This window comes from Barbus barbus, assembly GCF_936440315.1.
Source record: "Barbus barbus genome assembly, chromosome: 15".
NCBI lineage: Eukaryota > Metazoa > Chordata > Actinopteri > Cypriniformes > Cyprinidae > Barbus > Barbus barbus.
The window spans coordinates 13,520,001-13,543,394 of NC_136743.1; the positions used below are offsets into that span (position 1 = coordinate 13,520,001).

General features: G+C 37.8%; 1 long non-coding RNA gene across 3 annotated transcripts in view; it reads right to left on the bottom strand.

Annotated features, from left to right (window-relative positions):
* LOC306881345 overlaps nt 1-23,394 on the bottom strand; it is a 73,485-nt gene that overhangs the window by 18,080 nt on the left and 32,011 nt on the right. For all 3 annotated transcript variants that reach the window (XR_013785142.1, XR_013785143.1, XR_013785144.1), the window contains exon 2: nt 64-160. This is a non-coding gene — a long non-coding RNA (uncharacterized lncRNA). The remainder of the gene's footprint in view (nt 1-63; nt 161-23,394) is intronic.

Here is a 23,394-nt window from a genome sequence, read left to right on the forward strand (position 1 = left end):
CAGAGAATCACTTTCTCTGATGATATCAATGTTTTTAGGTGACAGAAAAAGTGTAGGATTTACCTTAGACTGAAACGTAGGAAAAAAGAACAAGCTCCATTTTGAAGATGATTCTTAAAGGTGAAGGGACTGCTCACATCCTCAATATCTTTCTCTCATCCTACAAAAAAAAAAAAAAAAGGATATTATAGTCATAAGCAGATTTCACTCAGTTGTTTGCACAGGGTTCATGTTCATGAACTTAAGACAAAATAAAATCTATGGTAATGGTAAATATTTAAAAAATACATTAATAAAGATGAAGAGTTATCCCCTTATTTTTCTACTATTGTTTATGAAGAACATCAAGCTGGAAAGAAGATATGAACTCATTGATCTCACAGAGGCAGCGGATGTTGCACAGTGATCTCACACAGGAAATGCAACATGTCAACTACTAGCATAGTTTCTAAGCTCCTATTTAAAGCCCCACAACGGTTTCATTCCATTTTCTTCTGTGTCATAATTTTGCTAACACTATTTTAGGGTCTCTTAACTAGTTGCTTATTAACATGCATATTACTAGGATATTAGCCATTTATTAATATAAATTAAGCACATATTAATGACTTATTCTACATGACCTTATTCTACGTCCCTAATCCTACCCAATACCTAAACTTAACTACCTTACTAACTATTAATAAAAGTCGTGGTTAATAGTGAATAAGTGTTCCCTATTCTAAGTTACCATAATTTTAATAGCACAACCCCCCTGGTCACCAGCTCCTAGTGCCAAGCAACCTGCTGAAGGTCTCTCAAGAATCAAGCTTTATTAGTTTGATTAAAAAAAAAAGAAAAAAATTTAAAAGCCACACAATATTTCATGCGGTCTTGACACAATCTTCTTAGTTGGTTTTTACACTTTTAGAGTATGCTTTTCTAAATGTGCTTTGTGATCAGATTTACAGTATCTGAGTCTACTTTCAATCCAAAACAAGGCTATGGTTACCTTTAATGCCCTGCACTATAGGTCAAGTTAAAGGTTAAATTAACTTTGATAACGGAGATAATAATCAGCCTTTCATAGATGATAGCCTTATTCATTAAACAGGTATATGATAAACAAAAGGAAAGCCACTACCGTTTATTTTTTATTGTAGTGTAGAAAGATAAGCAGTTTCTGTAAATATTAACATGTATTCTATAGCTTTCATTCCTTTCCATGAAAGATAAAACAAAACCACTGTAAAGCAGTGACAAATGACATATCCATTGTGGGTACTATGAAAAAAACAAAAAACAGACAATACTGTAAAACGATTATGTAAAGACAATTAGGAAAAAAAAAAAAAAAACACTGTGCACCAGATAAAACCATGATTAAAACCACTGTTTGTGTATACACACACACAAAAGACCATAACAGATCACATTTGAGATGATTGATATAACTTTATATCCAAGGTGTGACTAGAAAGCAAGCTTTAACAAGCATTATTGGCCATTTTAAAGCCGTTTGTGCACACTGATCAGATTTCCTCGTCCATTTATAGGCCATAAAGCATCACAGAACACACAGACAGAGGAAGAGCATGTGACAGAGTCTTATGTGATTAATAGTATATTCTGAGAAGTACTTGGCATAAATCTGCACAGTGTAAAAGTCAAGAACAGGAAGGTACAAGAACAAGGTCACCCATTAATGTACATATTAATCCAAAAAACCTTGTTATATTTTCAAGAAACTTCCACTACTATAATTTTCAGGCTTGCGTGATCTGTGCAATGAAATCCTCAAATCCTCAAAATCTCTGTAGGTTGTTTCACAGCAAGAGCAGAAGAGGATGTGACCGGGTAAAGAAACGGCTGCCTCGGGTTTACAGAGTTTTGGCACGTTACTATATGAGTGTATGTGCAATGCACTCAAATGAACTCGTAAATAAACATACTCAAAACACACAGGTAGCAGACTAGTGGGGCAGGCAAAAATAAACACTAAGTCCTGTGAGAACAAGGAATCAGAGCCAGACCAGAATACTAGCAACCTTCTGAAAACCAAACGCACAGCCAAACTACGCCTAGCATGGCCAACTAGCCTGGATCCTGCCAAAGGGGTCTGGCTCATGCCAGCACCAAAGCAGCTCTCACTTAGAGCGAGAATTGAATATGGGGCAGGCAAGGGTGTCAGCAGAGCAGCAAAGATCACAGGCACGTCGAAGACGCCCACTGTAGACTCACCTCAGAGTGTGAAGAAAGCTCTAGATAGGAGCAGATGAGTCAGTATGAGAGAGGTGTTTATTCAGCTCTCTGCCACTCACTGGGCTTTTTCATGTAGGAGCAGACGAGAAATGCCTCTAATAAAAGCAGAAATCAGAGTGGATTCCCCACCGCTGAAGATAAACAATGCACATAAAGTAATTACACATTATTAAGAAAAACACTGATGCTTGCCCATTGTACAATTCACAATTATGTAGGGCTTACTTGCTGGTAGGGATACAGTACATATAATATAAATGAAAAAGTTATTGAAAAGAAAGAGAAAAAAAGAAAAAAGAAAGAAGTCATCCAATATAAATGGCAAAAAGCTGATGTGACAAAAAGGGTATGGGATGTTTTGCCTGTGTTATCATAGCTAATTTTGATCAAATTCAAATAGACAAATATTTTTTTATACTAGAAATGCCCCTGTATGGTATCTACATACTGGCCAAAATCAAAAAGGGTATGAGATGCTTTCCCTGTTTTTTCATAATCCAGATACATTTATTTTTTATTTTTGTCCCTTAGAAAACAACCAAAATCATCTCTCTCAACAATGAATTGTATTTCGAATTCACGTCTGTAGCACAAACAGCGCTCTCAATAATGAAAAGACACTATCATTGTTTACAAAAACAGCATTACTTCACTCTCTGTAAAAGTGGAGCCACAATGAGAAAAAAACAAAACAGTACAACCATAAAGTTTTATTGGTGTTATTAAAATGGATTCTGCAGCTCTCTTAAGCGCTCAGGTTTCTTAATAAAAGAAATGTAGCTAAACAGCACCGTGGGTTTGGAAACTACACCAGGGGAACCAGATTTTAATCCACAATATTCAACTGTGTTTGATCAAATCGTTTCTCTCACAAACACGAAAAACCACCAGCCAACACATAGGCTGATCTTAACAAATGACAGAAGGTTGTCAGCAGGTTGTTTTAGATTAAAACAAATGTAATCATCACTGCATGCATGGCAGAACCATTATTTATGATTCTAGGTGAATAAAACAAGCAAAAACACAGCAAATGCATAATGGTTTTCAACACACGTGGTATCTAATACCTAATCAGAATGATTTACTAACAGAACATATGGTACAATAAAACCTAAGTGAATGTTGTTCAATTTTATTTTATTGTGCATCCTTTCTTGTTGACCTTTGAACCCAGTAATCCTTTCCTGACAACAGCATTTTGTCAGAGCATGACCAACACAATAGGCCTTTACTCTGCTAGGAATCCAATAGTGTTAGCACAAACCCTCCCGAGAAAGACCGTACATACTGGTAAATCCACACATTTTCATATGGGATCCCAAAAAAAGTTGCTAGTGCATCACAGTCATTAGACTCACACATTGCCACAAAAGTGGCTGGGTTTAACACTTAAAGTCCGAGTAAAGAGAATTCTGAGAATTGTTTCTAAACACATTACAAATGTTAGAAATGTATTGCTGAAACACATTACAAAGACTCTGAGCAATGTAGTACTGAATTGTGGAGTTGTACAGTTTTTCTCAGATTCTGTGTTCAGGATTTTTTGGGCAGGGCTAAAACGGTGGCTCGATGACGCAATGGAGCCACCGAACATAGCCCCACTCCTAACACTATAATAACTACGTTGAGAGGTCAAGTGTTTTTTGAATGTCTGATGTTAGATACAGATTCTAGGCAGGGACGGTTCTAGGGTGAATGGATACCCGGGTCTTAGCCCAGAGACATCAACATGTGGCAGAATACATACAATTTAAAAACATGGAGCGTTCACAATTCGCATCTAGAAACACTAGCTGTACCGCTTTCTCTTCTTTCAAAGCGCACCGGAGCTTGCGCTCTCGTGGTGTTTGCCGTTGCTAAACAACCATGAGCCACGCTCGCCTTGACGACAAGGTTTCAACTCACTGCAGCGCTGATGCTCATCTACAATTAAATAACGAACTTGCACGCTCAAACATGCATGGCTGTATAAATCCAATTAAGCTACTAGAGGTAGTATCAGTAGCATCCATTCAGGTTGTAGCGGTATTTGACCGTTGAGAGACACTGTGGTTTCAGCGCCGACAGCGGACACGCCCCCAGCGTTAGAGAGCAGTTAGTCCTGCTTATTTTTCAAAGATTTTGATAACTTATTTTAGTTACTTGGCGGGTTTTATCATCATTCAAATTTGTCTGGCTGGTTAATAACTCATTTTTCTGTTGTGTGACAAACTCAGAACACTTATTTTAATATCACTTTACACAGACTTTAAGAGTTACTATGACAGCAGGAGGAGTATTTTTAGAGCCCTCGTGCACAGACTTGTTGTTTGTTCCACAAAGGGCCTGGTTGGTTCCCATCGCATCCATAATGCCTCCATGGTGAAAGTTTGGCACATTATGTTAGATTGTGTGCGAGTGAGCAGGCGAGTGTAATCTCAACACTGCTGTTTGGAGACACATACTGACAATCGTGCTTTTATGCTGCTATCAAAAGGTGTGTTTACAAATCTCCCAGGGTTCCTGTCTGATTTCAGACGGCATTCTTTGAGGACGCTGCAATCATCAGTACAGGGCATGTTCGGCCCATTATCAGTGCACTGATAAGATAATCGAACAAGTCACTCTCTACTCAAAGTGTTACTTTCTGTCTCTCAAACAAACGCACCAACATACTAGAACGAAACCAAATAAGTGGCACTGATGTTTTTGAGCTTACAAAAACAACATACTGAGAGGATGAAAGGTCTAACACCACAGTAAAAACACAGTTTTTTTCTAAATAGCGACGCCAAATATATTGTTAACACACATACATATCCATATACAAACTCAATCTGACATTGACATCACAGAAGATTGGTTCTTTGTGTATCAGCAGCCAATGAGCTCGCTGCTCAGCATTCAAATACTTGGCTAGCACTCGCTGTAGCAGTTTGCAGCCCGCTTCAGAAACCCTTCACCTTCCCCAGCTCCACCTGTATAGATCTGCTATTATTCATGTATGCTATATGGGGGTTATTTCATGTGTGTTATTTGTGGAGCAGCAGTATTTCTTACATGTTCACAGCAGCATGTTGTGGATGTTAGCAGATCTATTCCGCCATCAACAAACACATTAACATTCTCATGTACATTACCATGTCAATCCCTCTGAGAGTTGTCATGACAGAAATATATATACTAGGGGTGTGTACACGTATTCATACTGAACCGTTTCGATACGGGTCTTTCGGTTCGGTACGCACATGTACCAAGCATTGCGTAGAGTGGCAGCGATCATCTCCGGTTCCCGTGTCTGAGCCGTGACACAACGCAGACTTGTGCAGAGCAGAGCGAGAGTGAACGCGATCATTCCTTTGTACTACTAGTTTTAAAGCGAATAAACATGACAAAGTCTCATGCCTCATATAATTGCCCAATCAGTGTTTCAACCGCGGAGAGACATCAACAAAACGGCGTACAAATAAAATTTTATAAAAATTTTAATTTAAAAACTGCATTATGTGCAATTTACATGTTTGCAAACAATTATTTATTTTTTTTTAAAGTTGAAATGTTTATCATCTATTCAAAAATAAATAGTAATTAAATTTAAGTTTGGGTTAAGTTGTTAGGCCTTATTGTAACCTTATAATGTTACCCGCTGAATTTCTGACCAGGACCGCCCGTTCCTGCAACCTGTGTGTTCCACTCCCGCCCGGGCCTGCAATGTTTGTGTCCACTAGGGCTGCAACAACTAATCGATAAAATCGATTATTATCGATTATGAAAATCATCGACAACGATTCTCATTATCGATTAATCGGGTCTGCCCACAGTGCACGTCCAACTTCAGCTGGTTAGTCAAATTACGGCACTGAATAATGCATTTCTATGGACAAAATGCATCTAAAAATAGTGGAGGAAACAGAATGAGATTCTGCCGGAGAAGCACGTGATCCAAGCTGCCCAAAACATGATAATTCTTTATTTTAAGCTTTAAGTTAATGCATAAGAGTAATGGCTTGCCCTGTCAGGCGCTTTGACAGATGCGTGTGCGTCCTCAGCGCAAAAACGTTCAGTTTACGGTCATATCCTTATCTATAAATGCCACAAATTCACGCGAGCATTTCCATTTTTACATAAAGGTCCGTCCTGACAGTCTGTGTTAAGTTTAAAATACCGAATGAGCGCCGGCGCGGCGGGCGCGCGCACGCGCGTCAGACGGACAGAACACAGTAGAGAGGGAGACAATTAATAGGCTTTTCAGCGCAAACATATCCATTGTGCTGAATTATCTGTTGTTGAAAGTTAATTTAAGGTTTAAAATAAATTAAAATATTTTATGAGAGTAGGAACTTTAAAGGGATAACAGCGTGTAATTGTCTGTCTGAATATAAACATGAGACGCTCCATAACGGCCTTTTACAGGATAAAGAAATGACGAGGTGACTGTGATCAAAGTAGTTCCTGCAGAACATTACTCTTACCTGTTGGTTAACACTGAGTTTGTGTTTTTATTCCTCTTTATTATTATCTTTATTATTTTAATTTTTAATAGAGGTTTAAACTATATTCAATTTTTACAATGCTTAACAAATTTATGTAAGTTTAACCATGTGTTTATGTAAGGTTTGTGCCACTGCTGCTCTAAAGTAACAGTATTGGTGATAACCAAAATCATTTTTCGGCTTTCTGTACTGGTTAGTACTCCAATATGTGTAAGCTCTTTAGTAACAGTAGTAGGCTATTTTTAATGCTATAATATCATTATTGCTGTTATCTATGAAAGAAAACCAGAGCACTTATTTTTTTTTGTATTTTTTATTTGAGTATTTTTTTTTCGCGATACCCAATTGCAGTCAAAAAGTACATAAACAATACCAGCAAGAATGCAAGCTGTTATGAAGACATTTTTTATTATTATGTCCAATAAATGACAATACCATTTTTAAATTTAAACAAATTTTTGACAAATTTCTAAAATATGTTTTCTCTTTATTATGCTAAGTGGTCTAATAAATTAAGCACTGTATGTTTTCATAGCATTCAGTCGTCACGTTTGTTTGAAGGACATTGGGCAGAATGTGGAATAGAGTTTTTTTTGGGCAATATTTTTTTAATCCGATTAATCGAAAGAATAATCGGCCAACTAATCGATTATCAAAATAATCGTTAGTTGCAGCCCTAGTGTCCACTTCCACCCGGTCCCACGGGCTCTCTCTAAAAAAAAAAAATGTACACAAATACAATCAGACTAAATATTCGTTCAAGCTAACATCCAGAATAACAGGCTTTAAACATGATTGCGTTTAAATAAGATAAACCAAAACACCAAACGTGACAAAAACATCAGGTATTTTTTTTAGTGTTATGAAACAATAACCGTTAAAAAAAAAAAAAAAAAAAGTCAACTAGCGGCACCTCAGTTTTTAAATGTACTGCATGATACACAAGCACCAAACGATTAACTACAACAGTTTTACTGTTAACAAACAGTTTAAGTAGGCTAAATTATCCAAAGCACAATATGAAATAACTAACTTATAAAATAAATAAACATACAGAACTAAGAAAATAGGTAGCCTATGTCGCCTCAAGGCAGAGGTGCCAGATTTATGTTCGTTGTAAACAAACACTTTTGCACATTTATCGCAACTTACTAAGTTTAACTCTTTCCCATTTTTTTCAGTGACAATTGAGAATTGTTTCCAGATGTCTGACTTGCCTTTCTTTGCTTTTGTCAAGTAAACAACCGCTTTAATTTTCTTCTCAACGTCGTGCGTTGACTCATTTCTATTACACGCCAAATCCCAGTTTCCCACTCCCGCCCGCAGCAAAGGTAAAATCACCTGCTCCTGGGAGATTTGCGTTGGGTCCCACAGGAGCCCAAACCCAATGCAGTCCTCGACACCACAATGCACTACTGCTCCAATGTTGGGAATCAGTTGATTTCTAAATCAATTGTAAAATATTATTACTAATATAACTTTACTACTTAAATACATTTTAAAATGTAATGGGAAAAAAAATGTTAAAAAATGAAAAACACCTTACTGACCCAAACGTTTGACTGTAGTGTCATTGACCTGTCTGTTCAAACAGACGTCAACAAGCATCCAAAAATGAGGCCATGTGGCAGCATACATATTCACAAGATCAAAGGCAGCATTTTACCAACCCTGTTTTTTGAGGTTTTAATAACCTGATTTCACCAAAGTGAAATTCCTTTTAACAGAACGTACAAACCACCCAACGACATCCATCAAGATAACACTGATAAACTTACACAAAATATTAATTCTCAGGCAAGTGATAAAATAACTACTCTGATCACAGAAAGTCTGTTTGTACAAATACATATTTAAATACATTCTGGCTACTACAGTAGATGCATAAACAAACCAGATGAGAGCTGAAATGTTTGCAGGAGTTTATTATCAGTCTGTACTGATCTCGAGGAATTTGTTGCAGTGCTGCGGAGAGTCAAACATCTCTTTCATCCTTTAACAGGGGTCAAACCAACAAGAAGTTCAGGCTAGCAGGCAACAAACACAGCCCAGAGAAAACAATTAACCCTTTCACAACTAGTCGGTATTACATAGTAGTACTTTATTTGCCATAATAGGTTGTCAATCAGGAGAAATTACTTTGGGCTGTCAAAAGGACAATCCACAAGCTGCTTTCAAGAGCCTGAAGCGTTAAAGAAAAAAAAACACCCTGCTAAACATGAAAACGCTCATGTGACTTAGTTTATTATAAGCAAACAGAACATACAGAGGACTTATTGTTCCTATAATGCACACACAGATGATTTGGCCTGGCAGTTATTCTTCGGTTAAATGTCAGTCAGTCTTCAGGCAATCGCTGCCAACAATGCCGCCACCCAGGTCAGGTGACTGCAGCTACACGTGACGCATGTGAAGCTGGCATCGACCCACTAGCTGTTGAATAACAGCATGAAATCGGAGAATGTCACACATCCTCACAAAGCCATGAAAATCATGTCTTCCCGGATTCAATGCTAAGGGTACGCACTGTTTTCTAGTTAGGGGTCACTGACAAATAGGTCAGCTGTTTCATCTGGCTCAGGGGGGCAATTGGGGATTGGAGAGAGGGATCGGATCTGAATATTTAAGTAACAATTCAGATCGCTTGTGCTTACCAGAATTGCTGTCCTTTTGATTAACCAATGTAAATGCCTCCCTATGGGATCTGAAATATTGTAATTGCTCCATTTGCGAGCTTGTTTAGAAGGTAATTACCCTGCGATGCTAAGAACTGTGAATCCTCCTCCTGCATAATTTATCATGTCGAGGGATAGAAAGATAAGGTAATTTAAACTGCATTCCCTGTCAAGACTTGCGAACCATGTGCTGTGGATTTTTTCAATAAAAGTTGTTGTGTAGGTGGTTTGAAAAGGCAAGCCATAACAATTCTGTGATCTCATAACATTCACAGCAATTAACCAGTGTTTACGAAACACTTTGACAACATTGGCAATGAGCAAATCAAGCCGCAATGTTCAAATTACCCTGATAAATCATCAGATACTGTAAATACAAGAAAGCTATCAGATGATCAGGACAACTATCGTTCGTAACACTCAGACATGGTAAATGAAGCTATACTCAATCAACATAACATTTTTCCAATGCACCCAGTATAAATTTTCTTTTCCAAAGATGCATTAAATTGATAAAAAATGACAGCAAATGCTAGATTTTTATTTCAAATAAATGCTTTCTTTTAAAATTTCTATTCATTATTACAGTTTCCACTAAAATATTAAGCAGCACAACTGTTTTCAACATTGATGATAATAAATAGGCCTAGTTTTTGAGCACCAAATCAACATATTAGAATAATTTCTGAAGGATCATGTGACACTGAATGGCTGCTGAAAATTCAGCTTTGCCATCACAGTAGGGCTGGGCCATATGGCCAAAAATATTGTCACAAAATTCTTCATCAGATATCAATATATCACGATATCCGTTTACCATTAATGGGGAAGGAAATACTTTCCACGTTTTTGTTAGACCTTGAGAATAAATGTAAACATAACGCTGTTCTTTCACAAACTCCACAGAGTAAGATAGCTTTTAATCCAGGGCCCCACAAAATCCCCCCCCCTTTTATTTTGATGTGTTGTCGTGATGGTCTTTCAGTTTTACTTTCAGCTCAGTGTGTATTTGACACTTTTTTTCTCAAATGAAACTGTTGGTGAAGTGACTCTCAGAGCAGCTCTGGAGAATATAGTTCATGTTCTCATATATGACGCAGACACTGAAATCACCGCGAAAAAACTGTGCCATTCATTTACACAGAGACACAGAACATGCAGACTGATTAGCAGCATGCACTGACGGGCTGCTGTCGTGTGTATTTTGTGGTGTGACAGATTGTTAGATTAATCCATAGAGTAAAAAAATGTCCAGACCAGAGCTTATCACAGTTACTGAGAAATTTGATTGTGATCTCAATATGATACTATTTTATCCCCCAGACCCATCACAGGAATAAATTACATTTTAAAATATAAAATATTATTTCACAATATGATTGTTTTTACTGTACTTTGATAATAAATACAGCCTTGGTTACCATAAGAACTTGCAGTAAGCCCAATCTTTTGTACGGTATATAATATGCATTGATTTATACTAAATGACTTTAAGAACATAAATGACCTTGCATAAACCCTATGTGATCAATAATGGTGAGACAGGAAACATATAAAGGGATGCTTCATGCTTTTCAGTGCAATGCCAAAAAAGCAAAAGTGAGTGCTAACAAGGCCATTTCAACCTCTAGCATAACATAAGAGCCCCAGTGAGCCCATGAATGAATGAATGCATATCACGGGTTCATGCCCATCAAGCATGAACGAATACTGCAGATTTGGCATTCTTCAGAATGACTGCACAACACAGAATTCAAACCAGCTCTGAGGTGGCCCGAGTAGCTTTGGAGGTGTGCGAGGCCAGGTCCATGTGGGTTAGGTAAAACAAGAGAAAGTTCTAACATGTATGAATAAGAGAACTTGCTTACCCCGAGACCCAGACATGAATACTGATTATGCAGATGCTGCACTGCAAACACAGATCATTATCAGCTGCTGACGGCGGAGGTTTTACTGCCGCAGCTGCACGCACAGCCGGGGAAAAATGCTCAGAGGCCCCTCAGAGCGACAGAGCTGTAACAGCCTCTCTAGGACATTTAATTCCCCCGTCTCACAAGGGCAAGTGGCATGCTGTTGAGAAAAGAAATGTGTAGCTCAGAAAAAACTAAAAAAGTTAAAAAACTAACAAAAACAAAACAGTGACAGGCAGGGACTAGCTGTACAATAAGAACAAATTTCACTTTTCAGAATCCTACAATAAAAAAAAGAGAGAAGGCGAAAGAATCCTGGGAAGAATCAAGAAACATACTAAGAATAGCTCAGGGTTTGAGGTGAATTCGGTGGGGAGTCTTGTGCTATAGAAGAACAGCATAGAAGAGGTTGCTGGTGGCAATGAGAGAAACAGGAGGAATGGGTCAGATTGATGAGGAAAACCTTCAAGCTGTTCCAAAGCTTCAGTGAAGCCCACTGGAGACACAAAAACCCAGGAAGACCTGTTATGGCAGGAAACAATTGTTTCAATAAATTAATAAAACAGCCATTTTAAGTTAGTTAAAATTCTAAGACCTGAGGATCTCAGATAAAGTAGACAGTTGCAAACTGAACTGAAACAACAATGCCACAGCGCTCAACATGATTCATTTACTAATTAAACACTTGTTGTTATAGCACTGACAGATTTGATCTGGATGATATATTCCATGACACAATGGAGACCGAATGCAAAATGCTGATTGGACAAGCATATGTCTACAGTTTCTTATGGAAAGATCAGCGGCAAATATGCTCCATGTATTGTAAACAGATGCCTTGTTTGCTTTGACTAACCTTCACTTTGGTTTAGTGTAACAATGACCTAATTTTTAAAAATGGTGTTTGTTCACAGGTCAAAAACCACTAGGTAAAACCGCAAGGCAGCAACGATTGTTTGACAAGGATTATACCAGGTAAATCCCTCTAGACCATTATAAGTGAAAGTCAATAAAGCTGAACACATGACACCGGGCTCACCTGGACTGGCCTCAGGCACACCCTTATGTTTCTCTGTAACACTTTTACACCCTGTCAGATTAAACCTGTAATCACACATTATAACATCCCACTTGTTGATAAAACACACTGTCTGTTCATTGATAAAACTTCACTCTAGTGAGGACAGCAGAGGCTAGCCACACCATCCGTGTAACCCATTGAACAGTAGTGAAATGTGTTGAAAGGAGGTGAATGTACTACACTCTTAATACTAGACATTCAATAAGTACTTTTAGGATGCAGTCTTAATATAGATTAGGTCATAAACGCCACAATAATAATAGAAATAATCAATTATTAAATTCATATATTTAACATTATAAAATAAGAATAGTTTATTATATTGTAATTTTATAATTACTACAAATAGTTAGTTATATTCATGATATATTTATTATTATTATCATGATTATGAAACACAGCAACTGTATCACAACTGGAATTGAGAAAAGGACAGGACAGATCAGAGTTTAAAGTGATAGTTCACCCAGAAATTAAAATCTTGTTAGCATTTACTCACCCCCTCAAGTTGTTTCAAACCTGTATAAGTTTATTTCTTCTGTTGAACACAAAAGAAAATATTTTGTGAAAAAAAAAAAAAAAAAAAAAAAAGTTGATGGTCCCCATTAACTTCCAAAGCATTTTGTGTCAAATGGGGACCATCAACTGTTTGGTTACCCATATCCTTCAAAATATCTTATTTTAAGTTCAACAGAAAAAAGAAACTCGTACAGGTTTGGAATAACTTGAGGGTGAGTAAATGACAGAATTTTCACTTTTAGGTGAACTTTCCCTTTAAGATTCCCTATTTGAGTCAATGTAAATGTTGACAAAATGTGTAGTTACTGCATTTTACTTTTGTAACAAGTTCACAAGTTTATGAAGGACGATCACTCAAATTCTGCTATAACCTGAGCTATATAAGGACATGACCAGTGCCAGATGGAGCCTGTCACAATCCAAAACCTGGTGACCTGATCCTTGCATAAGGCTACAGCATTACAGCACTTTCACGTGTGGCTTTTTTTCCCCATGTTGGGAGGAACACCTGCTGTATCATGTCGATCCAGCAGAGCGCTCCGCTGCCATAATTCCATTTTGGGACTGGGTGAGAATCTATAGGCGGCTTCCAGCGATGACGTACCCAAGACGCGCAACAACCGCACGTCACACACGTTAGCACACAGAGCTCACATGACGTCCCATGTAGGTCAGCTGGAATCGCAGTCAGGACAGAGCGGCTGATTACCACAGAGTTAAATCAGAGTCATCTGATCAAAAACAAAACTAACAGCAACGCCCAATTCATTTCAGGTTCATTTCCGTTCTATTTGCGGTTTGTTTTTCACTGTGCGAGACACAGAAACTTATGAAGTATTAAACAAAATGAGTGTGATTCAGTGAACGAGTAATCGCACTTAAATAATCAGGTTAAATATAAAAGTCAACAGCTACAATAGCTCTGAAAAGACTTTGAAAAGACAATACTGTTGTATAATCAACCACTTTTGACTCACATCCCTATCTAAATGCATGGACAGCAGCTCTAATATTTGCTGTAGTAATATACAGTATAATTATAAATATTGATTACAACATCTACATTTAGAACAAATGGGCAAGACGCAAACAATACTTTGAATGGCCACACGAATTCAGGTGAAGTCCCAGCTCAGTTGCTTTATACCTAATGTGAAGAAAAACAGAATAGGTGGGCTGATGACAGAAATGGGGGAAAAAGTGAAGGAATGATTGTCTGGGTTTTTTGTTTCAATCTATTTTAGTCACATAGTAAGTTCTGGTTTCTCTTTCCGCTGTAAGAACTCAGATCAGGTGGCGTACTCCCTGTGGTAAAAGATGCACGTGTGGTTGGAAATTACTGTGCTGTATTCAAATGCTGCAGAGGTGTGTATTACATTCTTGGCCGTGGCCCACTGTAGGGGAAGGTCCCCACACATTTTCAGGAAGGAGTGAGTAATACGGGGCTATCGTCAGCATAAACCTCACTTATATGGTCAGTCAAGTGAAGAAAAACAACAGAAAAATATGACTGACACAAAACCTGAGAAGGGCTTTAGGACAAAATCGATGGTGAGCTTTAGCAAACAGTTCACTCAAAATGTAATTAATACGTCCATATGATGTCACACTGGGAAGAAAGTATGCACTTTATCACCAGCTTGTAACCTATTAACAGCACATCCTGCCCAAGATTTACTCCCATATGTCAAGGGTTTGCATGTACTGTAGTAATACATTTGTTGCTAAAGTAGCTTTAAAAAAAATAAAGAATAAAAATAATAATAATAATAATAATAATAAAAAAACATATCTTGTATTCTTTGTTTTAGTATTATAATTCAAGATTTGGAGCCTCAGTAGATTCAATGTAGTGGTTGGTCCAAAGTCATTTACCTCCACCAAATTAAGTTTCAAAAATAATGATTTTCCAAATGGGTTTCCCCAAAAACAAAATAAAGCCATTTGTTAAGACAAACAAACAGCAGTATGTTAAAAGTATAATAATGTTTACACTTTTCATATTCGTATTTTGGACTAATTTACAACACATGCGCATGTACACTAATTTGTTTTTAAACCTTATTCTAATGTTAATGAACACACACAAATGTGTGTAAGCATGGTTAATGAATGAGACCCATTGTCTCTTAGTTGTCAATTTATCTGAACTAGGCATACAAGTAGTTTAACAAATTTAAAATGACGCACTCCAAAAGCTCAATTTCAGATCGTTATATAAACCATTGATGGAGGAACATGAGCCTCAGTGGAACCCGCAGAAGAAACTTTCACTTGCGTTCCATTAGATAAGCAAGCTTGCATTCTGTTTAGGCAGTAACCTCTGACAACGCTGATGTCGTCTTTGAGGTTGTGACATACATTTAAAGATAAGAGTCCCAACACATTTAAAAGGAGCAGAAACCAGAAAAGAGGAACCAGATAAATGCTAAAATCCCCTAATGTGTCAAACGGACGGATAAAAACATTGAGACGCTGCACATATTTGCCTACTAGCTGACATATGCAACAGTTATTTAGTTTTCCAATTCAATTCTTCAGAAAAAAAAGTCTGGAACTAATCTAGAATTCACTCTTGAATCGAGGTTGCTGAGGTTACTAGTGACCTGCAAATCAGATCTGGTTTCTCCAACCACATCACATATTCCTAACCACCTTACACTTTTTCCATCCAATGTCTCCAACAGAGCTCAAAATGAGGAACAAACCAAACAACAGGCCACAGTCTCCCTGAAATGTTTTAAATGACTAACTAGGACTTCATGAATAATGTTTAATCACTGCAGAGGCTAGACAGGAGAAGGGAAGAGTGTAAATGAAAAGAGGATGTCCTCATAATAAAACGCTCAAATATTCAAATATATCCCTGGTTCCTTTTGGTTGTCATCAATATTACAACAGTTAGTACTGGAATTCAATCAGACAAGGGGTTTCAGAATATTTAGTATAACAGCATTGTGACATTTCACTGGTTATAGTAGATCGTAGTAGTAGTAGTAGTAGCCCTTTATTGTCACTAGTCACAAGTACCAGCGAAATTAGCCATCAACCTGTCCATACATACACAAACATACATACAATACGACAAGGGAGTGGACAGGACAGGAAGACAGGGAATTGAGGAAGAAATACAGCTTAAACATGAGGAAGGAGGGGAGAAAAAAAATAACCCCCAGACTATGCTCCTATGGGAGTACAAACCTTTATCTATCACAACTGTTTGGGCTAAGGATCTTAATGAGGATGTGCATGTTTTATGTGCATGTTTTATTTTCCGATCAGGTATGGGGTTTAAGTTGTCTTCTAAAATCCCTAATCACTAAATGATTCATTGGAAATTGCTGCATAGGGTTTACTTGACTCCAATGAAACGTTTGTATATGAATCTGTCGTCTTCTCCTAAGTGTAATCTCTGTTCCCAAGGAGTTTTAGGCACATTTTTGCTTTTTTTTTGGGAGTGCCCCTCTCTCTCACCTTTTTGGACTCACAGGACCTATCATATTTGTTGGGTACTGAGATATGACTCTGCGCCATTTTTTCATGAATGACTTTTGGGACTTCACCTTGTCCGTCCAACAAAGATCTTTACTGTTAGCTGCTCTCACAGCAGCAAATAAATTGCTTGTCAACCGTTGGAATCCTCCTCAAACAATGGACAGACAAACCTGGACATTATCTCGATGGAACTCTCTACTTCTCATGGATCTAAATTCATGGCATTCAGCTTTTAATGTTGCGTCTTTTCTAAAATCTTTGTAAAAATGTTATTGTTGTTTATCTATTAATATTAATTTATGTCTTTATTTATTTTTTTGAGTCTACCAAGGGGTGGGATGGGTTTTAAATTTGTACAGCTGCTTTTTTTTGTACTACCGTTCCACAAAATAAAACAAACAGTTGTTAACAAAAAAAAAATATTTTAAGGAAACCATGATATTTATTTTTCGAGATTCTTTAAAGTCCAAAGAACAGCATTTATTTGAAACAGAAATATTTTGTTATATAATAAATGTTTTACTGTCACATTAATGCATCCTTGCTGTATAAAAGTATTAATTTCTTAAATAGTACTGACCCTAAACCTTTGTACAATTGTTAATGAATGAACTTGCCAATTTGAAAGTTACTAGATGTTACCTTGTCATTAACTGTGCTAAAATAGGATGCAAACATTTAAATTCCTGTTTTGGGCTGTACAATGGAATTGAGTGAAGCATCCATTCCTAAATATACAGTAAAGTATTTCTTTTCATTTCATCTTTTATATCATATAATCACCCAATACATTTCTGTCCAGCCCAGACAAGACCAGCTTATTCAGATGTATATAATGTAGTAGTATGCCTTTCAGCTTAAAGAAAAGGCCACATTGAAAAATGCACATAGACCAGCAGCTAAACGTTCAAAGACTCTTCACTCCCAAAGAGAAAACCAGACTCACAAAGCCACAGGTTTACTGATGGAGATAATACTACTTTATTCACACAACAATATATCCCAAAACATGCAATAAATAGTCACTGTCACCATCTTAGAAGAAAAATGTCCTGTTGTACATGCATTTACATATGAAAGGCACACACAGTCCTTTCTATTCCAAGTTTCAATTCCTTACATAATAGCAACGTTCTTTTTCTGGCCCCATCACATCAGACAATGGGATGTAACAGAAAAATTATGGAAAGGGAAGTATTAACCAGCCAAAACAAGTGAATCAGTGGAAACCCACAATGTCAACCGCATTGAGCACAAGTGAGTCAGGGTGAGGAATCCTCTTGCTTCAGGAAAATATGAACAAGGTATTGTTATGGAAGAATTCTGAAAACAATGCACTCACTATCTATATCAGGCAGGCGGTCCAGCGGTGGTGGTAGAGGACTGTGTAAATTCTGCCAGTTCTATATACGTGTATTTGAGGGTGGAGTGGGGATGGTTTCTAGTTAATATTCCCCTTCCAAGTAATTGTGAGCCAGAAAAACATGTGTTTGGAATTAGTATGCATCTTATTTGTGGTTCTCACTACTACTTGATACATCAATGACCATAATTCATTCACAAAGACTGTCTATAACACAGATGTTAATGGATGTAAGCTGTGAGAAAAAACTGGAGTACAGGTCAATCATTGTACCATCGTGATCTGGGTTCAACTCTACACAAGAGAACACAAAAGGAAACCGCAAACTGTTTTTGATGATCCTGTAAACTAGAAACGGTTGATATGAAAATCAGTAGTAGTACATTAATATGAGAAGTCAGTATAAGAGGAGATTTGCATTGCAAATGTTAACGGCCAAAGCGTCATTCTGACTATTTAAACTATGATAAGACCTGCAGAAACTTGAACGCTGGTATTTCCAGGCTTTCTGGAAATGCATGGGGAAAGCTAATTATATTCATTTTAATACTACAACTGATATGCTCATGAAGCAGAAACGTTGGCAGGACGTCAAAGATTAACAGCAACTAAAATGTATTTACAAGCACCACAGACCTAGATTTTCAGTTTGGCTAATTATATTTATAAAGATAGGGACCCAAGAGCATGAAATGAATGTTAGCCCCAGATGAGAGAAAAAAGGTAGACGTGATGTACAATTAGTCATAAATATAATTAAAACCTTTCATCATCTTAGCACATTCAAATAATATTCTATTTGTATTAACAATCATGTGATGTATGCAATGCAATAGTTATAAACCACAAATAATAAAAAGCAAAAACTTTATAATTTTTTTTTAAAAAGTCTCTGTCAAGGGGTGTTAAAAAATGTGCTCAACACTAAACCGCAGTGCTTAAAAAGTCCAGAAGGGAATAAGGCTTCATCTAGTTATCAAGAATACCCTTAAGCGACTGCAAACAAATAGCATGCACAATTAGTATTTAATATTTTAAACAGTTTCATTTTTATATTTTCAGTCTTCATTTTAGTTTAAGCTTAAGCAATTTTTTGTGCTTGTCATTTTTATTAGTATTTTTTTCAGTATTTCTATTTCTAAAACTTATTTAAGTTAGCTGCCAAAATTTTCAAATTTTCTTTTATTTCATCTAACTTTAATATTAATTTTACATCAGCTTTATTTCAATGACTGATTGTTTCGGTTAACAGTAGCAACATTGTTGCGCATAAATATTTCCCACTCACTGAAAATCTGGCTCATATCATATTCCTCTCATGAAACCTATACGCAAACACCTGAAGGAAGAATCATGGCTCTACAGAATATTTCCTTTGCGCTAGAAGGTTTGAGAGTGCGAGATCTGCGGTGTGCTGATGACTCAGTCTGAACTAAATGAACCTTCTCAAGCCCATATAGGAAAAAAGATCAGCCCTCTTCAATGGCCCCACCCCTTCTGCCTTTCAGACTCTCCCCTTCCTCCAGCAGCCCCTCTCTCTCTCTCTCTCTGCGCTCAGCTGACTCTGCAGTCTGTAATGGAGATGAATCTGACATCTTCCTGTCTGTGTGTACTCAGCTAACTCTCTCAGCTGAGCAGCACCTCTGGTTAATGCAAACAAATCTCCAAGAGCAACAACGCAACAATAACCTGCTTGAATATCAGATCTACGGCAGGGGCAGATATTCCCATGGGCCTCAATCCCAGGGAAAACACAGTTAAATGGGGGAAACGCAGGATGGTAGGGAGACAAAAGTAACACCGCAGGGTAAAATCCACAGCTTCTATAGGAATTCAGGCGGGAGTGGTGACATCATAAAGAAACAGTGCTTGTCTATACAACTGGGTCCCGAGCAAAGCAAAAGCAAGCTGGTTGTACGTTGATATAGTGAGCTCCTGTTCCTCAAACTTACCATTATCAGACCAGGCCATGAAGTCTAATGTCATGTGCGAGGTGCTTTTATGTAGGTGAACAGGAACATGATAAACAGACGCAGAACATATTGATATCGGCCATAATTAGTCTTTGTTTACTATTCTGATATTGGTTTCATATATAGCGGTTATTTTTATACAATTCATTAAAACATGGCTGATTTCATTCAAGTGCACAGTAATAATGCGAACAGCATACGTTTAAAAACCATGTAAAACAGTATCAATTAAAAAAAAAATCTGTCAATATATTAGCTACTGTATTGTGCAAAATATCCATCTCAGTTTATTCAAAGTAAAGCCAAACTATAGATTAAAACATTGTGTCTCGTAGATAAACTTTTCTGCTGTGGACAAACAAACAAAAACAGACGACTGAAAAGTTTCAATCGTCTGATTCTTAACAATGCATTGTGAGTGTTAATGTAAATGTTTACCATACTCCAAAATCCGTAATTCACTTCAAGACTGATAAAGAAAAACACTAATAATACAGCCCCTACAATGGTCACAAAGTCTCATGATAGAGACAATAACCCTATATGTTTCCCTAGCATATATTTAAACATGCTTTCTTCCAGTGAGTGGTTCTAGTGTGCTGGGTAAGGCAGGCTGGCGCCGCTGTGGAGAGGAAAGGCCTGATCTGACAGAAATCCACTGACATATCACTGCAGCTGAGCTACAGGCCTGCAGCCGGCCCGCTGGCCTTTCACTCATGAAACCCAATACATGCAGGCTACTAAAACCACACACACTAACTTACGCACACGCCTCCAAACCTTCCTATCCCTGATGCAGCAGACAAAGCTAGAAGTGCTGAATTTTTTAAATAATTTAAATAAAAATTAGTTCTGTCATCGATTAATCCCAATTAACCACATCCAGAATAAAAGTTTGTGTTTACATAATATATGCGTGTGCTGTGTATATTTCTATGTACAGTGGGGAAAAAATACAGTGGGGATTTTGTACGTTTGCCCACTGACAAAGAAATGATAAGTATATAATTTTAAATGGTAGGTTTATTTGGACAGTGAGACAGAACAACAAAAAATCCAGAAAAACGCATTTAAAAAAAAATGTATAAATTGATTTACATTTTAATGAGTCAAATAAGTATTTTCTTATTTCAGACGTTTCTTGTAGTTGGCCACAAGGTTTGCACACATCTCAGGAGGGACTTTGTCCAACTCCTCTTTGCAGATCCTCTCCGAGTCATTAAGGTTCCGAGGCTTACGTTTGGCAACTCTAACCTTCAGCTCCCTCCACAGATTTTCTATGGGATTAAGGTCTGGAGACTGGCTAGGCCACTCCAGGACCCTAATGTGCTTCTTCTTGAGCCACTCCTTTGTTGCCTTGGCCGTGTGTTTTGGGTCATTGTCATGCTGGAATACCCATCCACGACCCATTTTCAATGCCCTGGCGGTACATGGCCCTGTCCATTGTCCCTTTGATGTGGTGCAGTTGCCCTGTCCCCTTTGCAGAAAAACACCACCAAAGCATAATGTTACCAACTCCATGTTTGACGGTGGGGATGGTGTTCTTGGGGTCATAGGCAGCATTCCTCCTCCTCCAAACACGGCGAGTTGAGTTGATGCCAAAGAGCTCGATTTTGGTCTCATCTGACCACAACACTTTCACCCAGTTCTCCTCTGAATCATTGGCAAACTTCAGACAGGCCTGTACATGTGCTTTCTTGAGCAGGGGGACCTTGCGGGCGCTGCAGGATTTCAGTCCTTCACGGCGTAGTGTGTTACCAATTGCTTTCTTGGTGACTATGGTCCCAGCTGCCTTGAGATCATTGACAAGATCCTCCCGTGTAGTTCTGGGCTGATTCCTCACCGTTCTCATGATCATTGAAACGCCACGAGGTGAGCTCTTGCATGGAAACCCAGAACAAGGGAAATTGATAGCTACTTTGCGTTTCTTCCATTTGCAAATAATCGCACCAACTGTTGTCACCTCCTCACCAAGCTGCTTGGCAATGGCCTTGTAGCCCATTCCAGCCTTGTGTAGGTCTACAATATTGTCCCTGACATCCTTGGACAGCTCTTTGGTCTTGGCCATGGTGGAGAGTTTGGAATCTTATTGATTGATTGCTTCTGTGGACAGGTGTCTTTTATACAGCTGCAGGTAACAAGCTGAGATTAGGAGCATCCCCCTTTAAGAGAATCAGATACTTATTTGACTCATTAAAATGCAAATCAATTTATAACTTTAAAAAAAAAAAAAGTTTTTGTCTCTCGCTGTTCAAATAAACCTACCATAAAAATTAGACACAGATTATTTCTTTGTCAGTGGGCAAACGTACAAAATCAGCAGGGGATCAAATAATTTTTTACCCACTGTATGGGGTCTTTCTAAGGGATCAGCTGTGTCCTGCTGTATCAATTCTTCAGATATTAAATGCAGGGAATGTGTCGTATCAGTTATATACATTACTTCTGCATTCTGAATCTTGCATTCGATGATGACACACAAACCAGGATGAAGATGAGGGAGCTGACTTTGAGAGAAAAGCAAGCAATTTGGATGCTAAAAGAAAAGAGGAAGTCAGTTAGCTCTAGCAAAAACAAAGGGCATGGAGAAATCAAGAGTTTGGAAACCAGCAACAACGACCTGATCGGCTGAGAAAACAGTAGTTGATGACAGACAAATCATAAAAAGCTGTGAAAATGAATCCTAAAAGAAGTGTCTGTAAAATCACCAACAACTTCCAGAAAGCTGGGGTGATGCTCTGACAATCTACTGTCCTCAGGAGACTTTGACACAGAATTACAGATGCAAACCTCTGACCAGCACCAAAAATAGAAAGGCAAGATTAGAGTTTGCAAAAAAGCACAAAGGTGAGCCAGAAGAGCTTTGGAACTGCGTTTATGGACTGATGAGGCAAAGATTAACCTTTATCTAAGTAATAGGAAAGTAAAAATGTGGAGAAAAAAAAAGGGAACTGCAATGATCCCAAGTATACAGCCTCATCTGTAAAGCATGGTGGAGGTGGTGTCGTGGCATGGACATGCATGGCTGCCTCTGGAACAGGTCCTCTCAACTTTACTGATGACTTGATGTATGATGACAGTAGCAGAATGAATTTGGAAGGGTACAAAACCATCTTGCCTACCAATATTCAAGAAAATGCCTCCAGATTCTTTGGGAAGTGCTTCATATTGCATCAGGACAATGACCCAAAACACCCTGCCAGTTCAGTCAAGGAATTTATAAGGGCAAAGAATTGGAAAGTCTTAAATTTCCCAAGTCAATCTCCAGATTTAAATCCGATTTAACATGAATTTCACCAGCTGAAGAGGAGAGTGAAGGCAGAAACTCCCCAAAACAAGCAACAATTGGAATTGGCTGCATTAAAGGCTGGGAAAAGTATTACAAAGGTTGAGACCAAGAGTCTGGTGATGTCTATGGGTCCCAGACTCACTGCTGTGATTGTGCGCAAGGGATCTGCAACTAAATAATAGCTTTTAATCTTTATATCTGCCTTGTGTTCAACTGTCCCAATACTTATGCTCACATCAATGAGTGGGATGAACTCTAAAAGTGCTGTTCTTTTTATTTGGTAAAACATCTATGTGTTGAATCACCCAATAATAAAATGTGACATTCTGTAGTTTTGTCTCATATTCATCTTTTAATCATATTTGCAAGTGTC